General features: G+C 38.4%; 1 long non-coding RNA gene across 1 annotated transcript; it reads left to right on the top strand.

Annotated features, from left to right (window-relative positions):
• Positions 1–3,296: 3,296 nt before the first annotated feature.
• LOC141995600 (uncharacterized) lies at positions 3,297–8,655 on the top strand. Its single transcript, XR_012641366.1, has 3 exons — positions 3,297–3,327; positions 6,036–6,114; positions 8,596–8,655. It is a non-coding gene; the product is annotated as an uncharacterized LOC141995600 (long non-coding RNA).
• The last annotated feature ends 3,246 nt before the right edge of the window (positions 8,656–11,901 follow it).

Genomic DNA, 11,901 nt, shown 5'->3' with positions numbered 1-11,901 from the left:
TATCAGGATAAAGTCTACTTTTAACATCTGCAAGGATATTCACTTATCATACCATATGTATGTATCATTGTATTACAATACAGTAGTACGATCCACATAGAAAAAGGCAGTTTGCATAAAGAGGATCAGATGCTTTTGTTTGTGATTTAATAAAAAAGAAAAAAACAAGATCAGAAGAAAAGCAGATTTTATATGTTGAGGTTCAAATTCATGAATATACTTAGTTTGCTAGCATTACAGATGTTGTGATACATCTGTAGAGATTTATGGACTATGTTTGTAGTTCTACTAAGTAAGGAAATACATATATGCTCCTGGGTATGTGAAAGAAATAACCCTAGAAAAGTTAGCCTGGAAAAAGAGTGTTAACACCCATAATAAGACCTCCACCTGTTGCTTAGGCATAAAAGGTTCATTTCTTCTACCTTATTCTCCTAAAACAGGAAAATCGCACTTTACTTTCCCTTATCTCACCTCAATAACCACAGCTAACCACAAATAGCTTTTATTCCAATTGCCTGTGTCTTCTTCAGCCAAAATTGATTTCTTGCATTTTGGGGGTACTATTTTCCCCCTGAAAACTGTGCTTTCCTATATTTTTTATTTTCCATATTAGATGTTTAATTTTTTAAATGAGTTCAGTATTTTGTGAACTATTCTAAGAGCATACAGCTTGACTTATTTCCAAATTGAAGCACTTGTAACAAAAATATTAAAGCACTCCAACAATTGCAAATTGCTCTTGACTCTGCAAATTGATTTGAAATTACTGAAGTGCTCCAAACCTTTTATATGCACTTTATTCTGAATCTTCTCACTGGGGTTCTGGGATGGTAAACTATAGATCAGCATAAAGCTACTTCAACACTGCAGATTCTTCAAGTACTTTCAGCTTCCTCAATCAGGAAATGAAGATCACCTAAAAGTTAAGGTATACTGAATTTTGGGGGTTGAGAACAGGTTCTGATCTATAGGTCTATAAGATAATTGCCTAACAAGATATCTTTTGATCCAGAGTCTTTAGGAAACATGCAAACTTTCCTCCTTGAGAAAGCTTTTCCACTAAGAGTGATGCCCATTATACAACCATCCCCCTGCCCTTCTACTCCCAAGCCTATACCAATCAACAACCCATGAACAAAACACAAATCCTACCCTAGGCAAACATTTACAGTAGAAAGAGACTTGCGAGAGATTCTATAAAGTTTGGTAGGGCCTTAACAATTACTCATTATTTTATGTGGAAGCCACTCAGGCTCATCTTCTACTACTGCTCCCTTGAGAAAAAGGCAAGGAGTCTGTTCTCCTACACACTGTGTGAAAGGGGCAATATTCCCTATGTTCTCTACATCCACAATACCGAGAGAAGGATTTAGCCCTTATGGTTGGGTTTTCCTCTATTTTATGTCTCTATAACAGTGTAAGGGATTAAAGGTAGGAGGGGAAAGGAAATAATGAGAGAGAAAACAGACTGAAAAAACTGCATTGATGCAGCGTGACTGCTTAATTAGAGGAGTTGGGTGGACATGGGAGTGTGGTTATGAGAATGCTGAACTTGATCATTACAGTGTGTTTAAATTGGTAGACGTGCTGTGGATTTTAGATATGTGCATTGTGACATTGCAAAACTGCGTTGTCATGTCACTGGCCAAGAAGAACTCTGTTTTGCAAGTCCATCACCAGAGCTCAGGAAGGTGAAATGATCTGAGAAAGTGAAATGACTAACTCAGAAAAGCTCACATTCCAGAGCTTGTTCAGGGTACTGTTAGCAGAAGGAACCTTTCATCCTTCTGGGTAAGATAAATTAACTTCTCTGCAACTTGCTGATTAGTGTCCCTTGAATGATACTTACTATAGAGATGGTCTTGAACTGGAATGCCTAATCCAAACTGCTTCCAGAGTTTAGTGGCAGATGTGCTTTTGAAATCTGGACCTGATCCTGGATCTGAATTTCATAGTTAGGGCCTATTTGTATAATGGATCAAACAGGAACCCTAAATCCAACTATCTCACAAATGTGAAGCTGGGTAAAGGAAGAGGAGGGATGGAGAAAGAATTTTGAAATCTGGACCCAAACTTTGATTTAAATTTCATAATTATAATTAATAATGATAATACTTTTCTGCTCTGTAATAGCTTTTGTCAAGGGTCTCAGAGTACTTCACAACCATTAATTAATTCATTTCATTTCACAACACCTTTCTGAGGTAAGGATGAGAAACTATCTTTGTAATGGGCAGAAAAGAGATTGGAATGTAAACACCATGGTCATCCGAACAACCGGAGTATCCAGGATCCAAATGTGGCACTTTGAGGCTCTCTCTACTTCATAAATCAAAGTTCTGTCTGCTTTGCATTGACACTAAAATCCGAAACAACACTTTTTCATAAAATGAGGGGTTTGCCACAATGGTCGGGACAAAAAAATTTCCATTCCCCAACCTATTGTGCAGCACAGTGTACTAATTATTGGCCTTGTCCAATGCCCATTGAAGTTAATGACAAAAGTAATTGACTTTAATGGACTTTGGATGAGACCCTACGTGATCCCTTTACATCCCATACGTGGCTGTATAAGACTTGCACATACCATATATATAGGTCAACGTACTGTCCTAACTTAAAAACCCTGTGGCTTAAGTATTTATAAATCAGGCCAGAAATTGGACCATAGTTTATGTTTAAGCAGAAAAAAACAAGAAATCGTTTGGGAGGAAGATCACTGTATAAATCTGAAAATTTATAAGGCAAATCTTAATTTTAGGTGCCACATTGAAACAAAGCAGTTAACTTGTGAGGAAGAATACATGTAGCCTTGTTTCCATCCTATGTGTTGCCCTAATTAGATGGGCAAAGAAAGGACAAAAGAAAAATACTGTGTAAGTGAATCGCGAATTGACTTTTATAACCTGCTTAGTATTTCAGTGAAATGTTTTCTGTGTGGTAGTTACTGAATCATAGACTGATGCACATAGGAAGTAGCAATACCATCTTCAAAAATGCATTGATATTCTAGTTATTGTTTTTGAATTAATCTTGAGCTATTGGAAGGACTTTTTAGACATTACTGAATGTTAATGTCTGGATTAATTTTATTTGTTCTCTCTGCATTTGAAAAAGGTTTGGCTGAAAGAAAAAATGCCCTAAGAAGGTTAATGATAAATGAACATATTTGATCACACTGAATGTGGAGGAACAAGGTAATAACAACACAAGTCATTAGAAGGCAACATCTGAGATTAACATTAGAGCTTTCAACTGGAGGAGAGTCTGAGCCCCAAAGTTTGGCTACAGATGAAGATTTAAGCCATCCCAAAGTTCAGAGATGTAAGGAGTTAAGTTATTGGTTCATTTAGTTATAGATTATAGAGACTGATTGCAAAGTTTGATTGTAGATACAAACTTTTCCAAAGATTAGGGATGTTCAGATCTGGGTGGGTTGGTTTGAGCCATCTCCAGTTTTAATTTACCTAAATTCTTCACAAATATTGTTCTGTGACTATTCCGCCCTCCCACCCCGAACTCCAGTTATTTATTTATTTACTTTGTAACCAGAATACTTTTGTCATGATCCTCAACTGTAGCCAAGGAGCCATCACTGCTGGCTTGCTGTGTGTTGGGATAGTCTCCTGCCTAATTTAGAACAGCTTGAGGGCTACTCTAAATGGTGCTAGCTGCCAAAGGCCCCAGTGGGTCATTACAGCAGCCAGAAATTGCTAGGACATAAGGAAGCTCCAATCACACCTCCTTTTGAATTGTGTAATAGCCTCTATGCTTGCTGTATGCCACCAGAGAAACTCTCCTGAATTTCTCATGGCCAGCTACACCAGCATTAGGACAGCTTCTCAACAAAGAGGCTGGAACACAGCAGAGAATCAGAGCCCTTGTTTCTCTGGAAGATTTATAATATCCATCTGCTCTTTGAATTTTATGGTATATTTTGTATTTGATAAACATCAATAACATTTATGAACTGAAAAGAAAGACCCTCCATAACCATTTCTGTTACTTTTTGCTAAGGGCATTTTATGCAATTGTTTGTGACATAGAAATCAGGCTGTAGAAGCCATCCTACTCTTTCCTGCAAAATAAGGTTTAGAATAATAAACGTCACTGGAGTAGCTCAAGGAGAGGCACAGTGATATAGAACAAAAGAGAACAATGAGAAACAATCAATCACTAATCAGCCTAGAAGGCCAATAAGACCTGATAGTTTTATTGCAGAAACCTATTTTAAACCTCCCAGTGGATTTCCATACAACAAAAATCAAAATGGCTCATTAGTCACACAGTAAGAGAGACACTGAGACTTCTTCCTCTCACATTTAAATAACTTTCTTCTTCAGATTAAATAGCCATCAAGCAAGCTTCAGCGAGAACGAAACTCCTCACACTGCGTGAAATTCACAGTTGTGCTAAGGGCAGCTCAAGGCCTACTTATGAGGGCTGCACGGTGTAAATGAATTCTGATTGTTGTTATTACTCTTGGTACACCATACCATATAATGGTTTGTAGTCAGCATTTGTAATATTATTAAACTGGACAGTGAAAACATCCAGGTACTATAGCCATTTAGTTCATGTTATCATTTAATTACGTATTGTCATGGTTAACTCGTATGTTATTTCATATGTAATCAATGTGTGATGAATAGATTTAAACTGTAGGATTAAAGATGAATAGATTTAAGTTGTAGGAGTATAAAACTGACAAGTATTTAGGAGTGATGTGTATATTACGTTTATAAGTAAAGCAAGGCTGTAATGCCAAGCCTACAGGCTTAGGCCTATAAAATTTCAGTTTAGCCACACTAGGCCTCATACTTAAGGAGACTTGATATGTGTGGGTGACCCAGGAATGACCCTATGCCAGTAAGGTTACAAGATTACTGTAAAGGGTGTGCCAATAGGTGATGTTCCTGAAAAATATGTCACAATGTACTCGTCTGGACCTCAAGACACCAGATTGTAACATCACAGAAATCTCTGCTCGGACTGCAGGTTACCGTGGAAACATGTTTACATAAATGCTAGTGAGAATAAGGGGAACTAAGAGAACAACCTGTGAAAAGCTTTGGGACCAACATGGCTACAACAACACAGCATAGACATGCACAGACATACACTAATTTATCACACATATCTGGCCAATGTAGTCTTCTTATCCCTGTACACTTTCAGTTATTTAACTCCTAGGTGATAAAATATAGCACTAATTATATCAGGCCTGGGACAAACTTTATCAGTGTTTCCATTTAGAAAAAAAAATACTTATTTAGACATCTGAAAGTTGTGTTTCATACCATGGGAATATTAATTCCCAATTTTTCTTTACTAGTTATACATCTAAGATATAATATAGGTTGCTGAGATATGCCCTACTATGTTATGTGTATAGGTTTCCAACAACACTTCACAAAAGTCTCTGTGACAAACTAACTAGTCTTAGCTAACCTGCTGGTCAGTCTATGTCTTTGGCTAACGTTTTTGTGGTAACCTTAGTATATAAGTGCCATATTCCAATACATCAGTTCTAGTCTCTCTCATAAATACTTTCATTGTGTTCTAATCTAATCTGAATAGTTTTAATTTCAGCATTTGTATTAGTCCTCTTGAACACAGAGAGTCCATCTTTGCCCCCATTGAAGTCAATGACAAAATTCCCAGTATTCATTTTTTTTCAAAAGTACTCTCTTCTACTTCTGCATTGTCTGTTATAACTCTAAACATGAAAGTGCAGAGATTCTTTTCTTTCCTTTATCTCCTATGATCAGTGTAAGAATTTATGTGAAGACTGAGTCTTTGTTCTTCTGCTAAGTTAAAATTTCAATCTTGCGGAACTAACCAAAGTGCTGACATATATTTTAAATATGTAACTTGGAGCACCCTGCAGACCTCCAGAGTTCCAGAAAATGGAATAGTTTGCTTTTTATATTTAAACAGTTGCATCTTATCTTTCTCCCACTGAAGTCAGAGGGTGTTTTGCAACTGTCTTCTGTGCAGCTGAATTTTGTTTATCATCTTTTTTTTTTTAGGTAATTCACTAATAAATTGACATTTCAAAATTGAATAATTAGGGTTGAAACTGCTCAGATAAAACCATTCCTTTTAATGGTAAGTTTTAACCAACTTTTTTTTTTGGATAAATACCTGGAAATGCTGAAGATGCAACTGAAACATACAATTCATTTGTTGATGTTGTCTTTTCTTCCTAAACATTAACACTTAAATAGTCCAAAATTAAAGCTTTAGTCTCTGCCTAAGGAACCTTTTACTTCTGTCCCTGAGATGCTATCTCTATACACTCTGTCAAATATTTTGTTTGTGGAACTCAACCCATTTATGAAGAAATCAACAGTTTCCAGCACTCAAAAAGGATTCCTTGAAAGTTAATGGGTGGTAACAATATTGTGTCAATAATACTTCTTACTGAATACTTCCCTTTGCTTGAGGAAAATCATTCCTATTTTTCCCAGCAATATTAGAAATTCTGTCATTTGGCATAATACCCTTTTGTTCCTGGCGGGCCAGTGAAGAATAGAAGGAACTGAGTACAGATAAACTATTCTCAACTGAGAGTTAGTGCATTTCTCCTGTATGCTTCCTGAGGTCCTGATCTTGCAGCCCTTACATTGAGGGGCACTTAATAACATAAGTCGTCCCATGAGAGTCAACAAGCTTGATAACTTATGTCAGTTTTGCATCTCTTAGGAGGAAAGAATGTGATGCCAGATGTATAGACAGATAAGGCAATGTAAGGAAGAATCCTCTCTGAATCAGGATGTTTTCCTGGGACTGGTACAGTTAGACGGACAATCAGAAATATAGTAGATCTGCGGCAGAAGTGGCAGGCAGGCATGCAGAGCAGGTCAGGGTGCAGGGGCTCTGTTTTTCCGGAGCCCCCCAGTTGGCCAGGGCCCATGGGCACCAGCCCTGTTGGCCCAGTGGCTAATCCGCCACTGACCACAGCTAAAGCTTCAAAACCTGCCAACCTAAAATGCAATAATGGAATTACTATATATTAGAAACAAACAGGAGATACCCCTCATGTCAGGACATGATTCAGGAAGGAGCTGGAATACCTGTCAAGGAAATACTTCTAGCACCTGATCCAAATGATATCCGCCAAGGTGATATAGTGTACTGTTGCCGGCACAGAGTGCCCGAGGCAAGCAACAGCTGGGTTCGTTGCCCAGTGTGCATCGCACCAATGACCACAATGGGGTGGAGAAGCAGAGAGATTTATTTGGAGCTCCAAATAGGGCGCAGGGAGACTGAGCTGTCTCAAATCCTGCCCCAGTGCTGTAAATTCCACTATACATTTTATACCTTTTCCTACTTCACTACACAAGCTTATGCAACCAATTTCCTGTTGCCCCGTACAATACCGTAGCCAATCAGCTAAAGCAGCCAGTTGTGTTTTGCCTCAGTAGCATTGCCCGAGCCTTGCCTTATTTGGTCCTATTTGTTACCAGTTTTTGCTAAACATTTCTGCCTTATCTATCTGTTTCCCAGGCCGAAGCTGGCCTTGGCTGGCGAGCCATGTGCAAACCTGTCTGTTTGTGTGCTAGCTTCCTCAGTGTTATGCAGGATCACAGAGGGTTCAAGAAGCAAAGGGGCCTTGGTTTATCTGGGCCTAGAGCAAGAGGGCTTCATCGACTCTCGTGGTCTTCCACCCTCCCGAGTTACCTAGTGTCCCCTAGTGCCCAGTGTCCCCAACATGTATAAATTGAGAAATAACATATAAACCAAGCTTGATATTCTTTTCTCCAAAACAACACTGACTTTTTACAAATGCTTTGCTGTATTGTTACACCTTGCATATAAACCTTGAGATGTAAAAATGTTTCAGTGAATGTGTGATAACGTTGTTTAAAGCTTGAAATAAAATAGCTTTTTGCTTTATTGACAGAACTATGAAAATGTCACATCTTGCCTACAGTAATTACAGTAAAATTTCTGGATAACAATAGTTAAATCTATGGGTATGTCTATACCACATTTTGGAGCAAAGGGTTGGGTTGATAGGCCAGAGCTTGAGCTAGTGCTCTAACATAGCTGGATAGACAGCGCTTTGAAGTTGTGGCCTGGGCTGGAACTCAGGCTCTGAAGCCTAGGAATGGGGGTGGGCTTTGGAGACTGAACTCTAGCCCGAGCTGTGACTTCAAAGCACTGTCTACACAGCTATTTTAAAGCACTAGCATGAGTTCCACTATTGCAAGTCAGCTGACCCAGCCTGGGATGCTTGTTCCTGCTCAGTCCCAAATGCTGTGTAGACAAACCCTGTGCCTTGTTGAAATACCACTACTTTAATTTAGTATCTTCTCATTGAATTTGATTTAGTCAAACAAGGATTTTTTTGGTTTTGTGTAAAAAATAAAGCTGCGTGTTTCTATTATTATTGTTTCTTGTGGTAGTATCTAGGAGCCCCACTCCTGGACCAGGATCCCATTGTGCTAGGCACTGTACAAACACAGAGCAAAATATGGTCTCTGACCAAAAATGTATAATCTAAATATACTTTTTACTTTATTTTAAATTATATTGTTTGCTCTTTTATAGATAATCTCTCTCTCTTTCTCTCTCTCTCTGTAGAAGGCTAGACTGTCATTCAGTTAAACAAGAAATCAATCTAATGTTGAGATAATCCTGCAGATAAAATCGACATCATTTGAAGTATTCCTGTTGAATACTTGGTAAATCTCTTTTTTGTTCTTTCTGTCTACCCGTAGGCAGATATAGGAATCAATGTTTTTCATCATTCTGACACTGTATAATTTCATAACTCATGAAGTGTTATTTATTCAAATGTACATGTAACTTTTCTTTGAGCTTAAGTACAAACAAAACTAAACTTGTCATTTTTATTTCTATTTTTTAAAGTTCATGCTATATGTGGAAGGCAATTTTTTAAAAAAATGAAAAAATTCTTACTGTACTGAATTCTGTGTTAGATATGTGAGATGTAATTTAACCCTTTTGTGCCATATAGACATTTAGGATCCCATACGGTCTTTCCTACTAAGGCATAATTCCCATCAGATAGAATAGAAGTTTTACCGAAATAAGGACTGAAAAATAAAACCAGAAGCACATGCTTGATGGAACAACATGTTTATTTTTATAGCCTATGGCAATATACTGAATATCCTTGTATTTCAATTACATTTACTGCTGTGCATACACTGTATGATTTATAGTTAATTATTGCTTAACATTTATATAGTGTTTATGCGTTTAACGTACTGTGCATATATTATCTAATTAAGCTGCATAACATCCCTATGAGCCAAACAGGAGAAACTGAGACAGCAACATGAAATGACTGGCCCTAAATCACAGATACATGTATCACTGGAAGAGTGAGGATTAGAACTCAGTGTGTCTCGAACTCCTGAGTGACAGAATGTTAGAATAGAAAAGGTTAATGTAACTGTTTGTTTTTCTGATGATCAGTCACAATTCCACAGATATCATGTATGTATCCTTTAGCTGCATGCAAAAACTGTTTTGTTGTATTTGTATTTATTGAGTAAAATGTATTCATTACATGTTAGTTATAAATTACTTTAGATTTATTTCCAGGATATACATGAAATTGCCAAGTAACCGGCATTTTGGTTTGGAAGGTGGAAGTAGACATACTGTAGTGGGCCAGTGGACTTTTTATACAAGGTCTTAGAACAAATTTGGAAGAGAAAGTAGTTAAGGACATAGAGGTAAATGGTAATTGGGATAAAATATAACATGGTTTTACAAAAGGTAGGTCATGCCAGACCAACCTGATCTCTTTCTTTGAGAAGAGAACTGATTTTTTTAGACAAAGGAAATGCAGTTGATCTAATCTACCTGGATTTCACTTAGGCATTTGATATGGGAAATTATTAGTTAAACTGGAGAAGATGGGAATTAATATGAGAATTGAAAGTTGGATAAAGAACTGGTTGAAGGGGAGAGAGACAACAACAGGTCATACTGAAAGGAGAACTGTCAGACAGGAAGGAGGTTACAAGTGGAGTTCTTCAGGGATCGGTTTTGGGACCAATCTTATTTAATATTTTTATTAATGATCTTGGCACAAATAAATGGGAGTATGGTAATAAAATTTGCAGATGACACAATGTTGGGAGGTACTGTCATTACAGATAAGGACCAGAATATCATACAAGAAGATCTGGACAGCCTGGAAAATGGGATGTGATGCTCTGTACCTCGGGGGAACACCCAGCACCCCCATGTTCATCCTTGTAAAATGATTGTGTGGTATCCAATGCAAAGTTTGTCATGTTGGGTGTCTTCAGAAGGCTCATGATGCACTGAGCATTGTTGTTACAGTAATGTTAGAGTAATTTTATAGGTTATAATTTCATGTATGTAGTTATGAGGCTGAAAATGTATCCTCATGGCTTAAAATAAGCCCAGACAAAAACTCTCCAAGAGCAGAGAGGCAATTCACACTTCATCGGGGCAGGTATTGGACAAACCCAACCCAGCCTCACAGGAACAAAGGATGCTGGTCTAGGCAACAACAAAGGATCAGTTGGACTCTCGAGTGAGTCATCCCCCTTCCTTTGGTCAGTTTGGAACTGTGATGAGGTAATGTTCACCTGACTCTGAAGTGCGGGGGGGGGGGGGCGCAAAGTCAAGAGGGAAGAAAGAACATGATAAAAGGGAGATACGTTTGCCATTCTCTTCCTCTCTCTTCCACCTCCATCTACAGACACCACACCAAGCCACTGAAGCGCTGATCAAAGGGGAGAGCCTGGCTGAAGAGCAACCAGCCAGCCTGTGGTGAGAAACGTCTAAGTTTGTAAGGGGATTGAAAGTGTTAAGATCAGCTTAGAATGTGTTTTGCTTTTATTTCGTTTGACCAAATCTGACTTGTTATGCTTTGACTTATAATCACTTAAAATTTATCTTTGTAGTTAATAAATCTGTTTGTTCTACCTGAAGGAGTACGTTTGGTTTGAAGTGTGTCAGAGACTCCCCTTGGGATAACAAGCCTGATACATATCAATTCCTTTGTTAAACTGACAAATTCATATAAGCTTGCAGCATCCAGCAGGCACAACTGGACATTGCAAGATGGAGGTTCTTAGGGTTGTGTCCAGGACCGGAGATATTGGCTAGTGTCATTCGGTTGCAAGTAGCGGGGAGCAGCTTACATGCCAGAGGCTGTGCGTGAACAGCCCAGGAGTGTGGGTTGTCACAGCAGAGCAGGGTAAGGCTGGCTCCCCGAGTCAAGGATTGGAGTGACCTAGCATATTACCAGTCCAGACAACACCAGAGGGGAACATCACACTGGAGTAATAGAAATGGGATGAAATTTAATAGTGCAAAGTGCCAAAGTCATGCATTTAGTTACTAATGACAAGAATTTTTTTTGCTATCCGATGGGATTTATCAGTTGGAAACAACAGAGGAGGAGAAAGATTTGTGTTTATTGGTTGATTACAGGATGACTATGAGCTGCCAATGTGGTATGGCCATGAAAAAGGCTAATGCAGTCCTGGGATGCATCAGGCAAAGTATTTCCATTAGAGAGAGAGGGAAGTGTTAGTACCCTTCTACAAGGCACTGGTGAGACCTCGTGTAGAATACTGTGTGCAATCCCGTGTTTAAGAAAGATGAATTCAAACTGGAACAGGTGAAGAGAAGGGCTCCTAGGATGGTCAGAGGAACGGAAAACCTACCTTATGAGATGAGACTCAAAGAGTCTAGTTTGTTTAGCCTAACCAAAAGAAGACTGAGGGGAGATACAATTGCTCTCTATAAATACATCAGAGGGATAAATACCAGGAAGGGAGAGCAGTTATTTAAGGTAAGCACGAATGTGGACACAAGAACAAATGCATATAAACTGGCCATCAACAAGTTTAGGCTTGAAATTAGATGAAGGTT

Source organism: Natator depressus, chromosome 11 (assembly GCF_965152275.1).
Source record: "Natator depressus isolate rNatDep1 chromosome 11, rNatDep2.hap1, whole genome shotgun sequence".
Lineage (NCBI taxonomy): Eukaryota > Metazoa > Chordata > Testudines > Cheloniidae > Natator > Natator depressus.
This window is presented reverse-complemented; position numbering and strand designations above follow the sequence as displayed.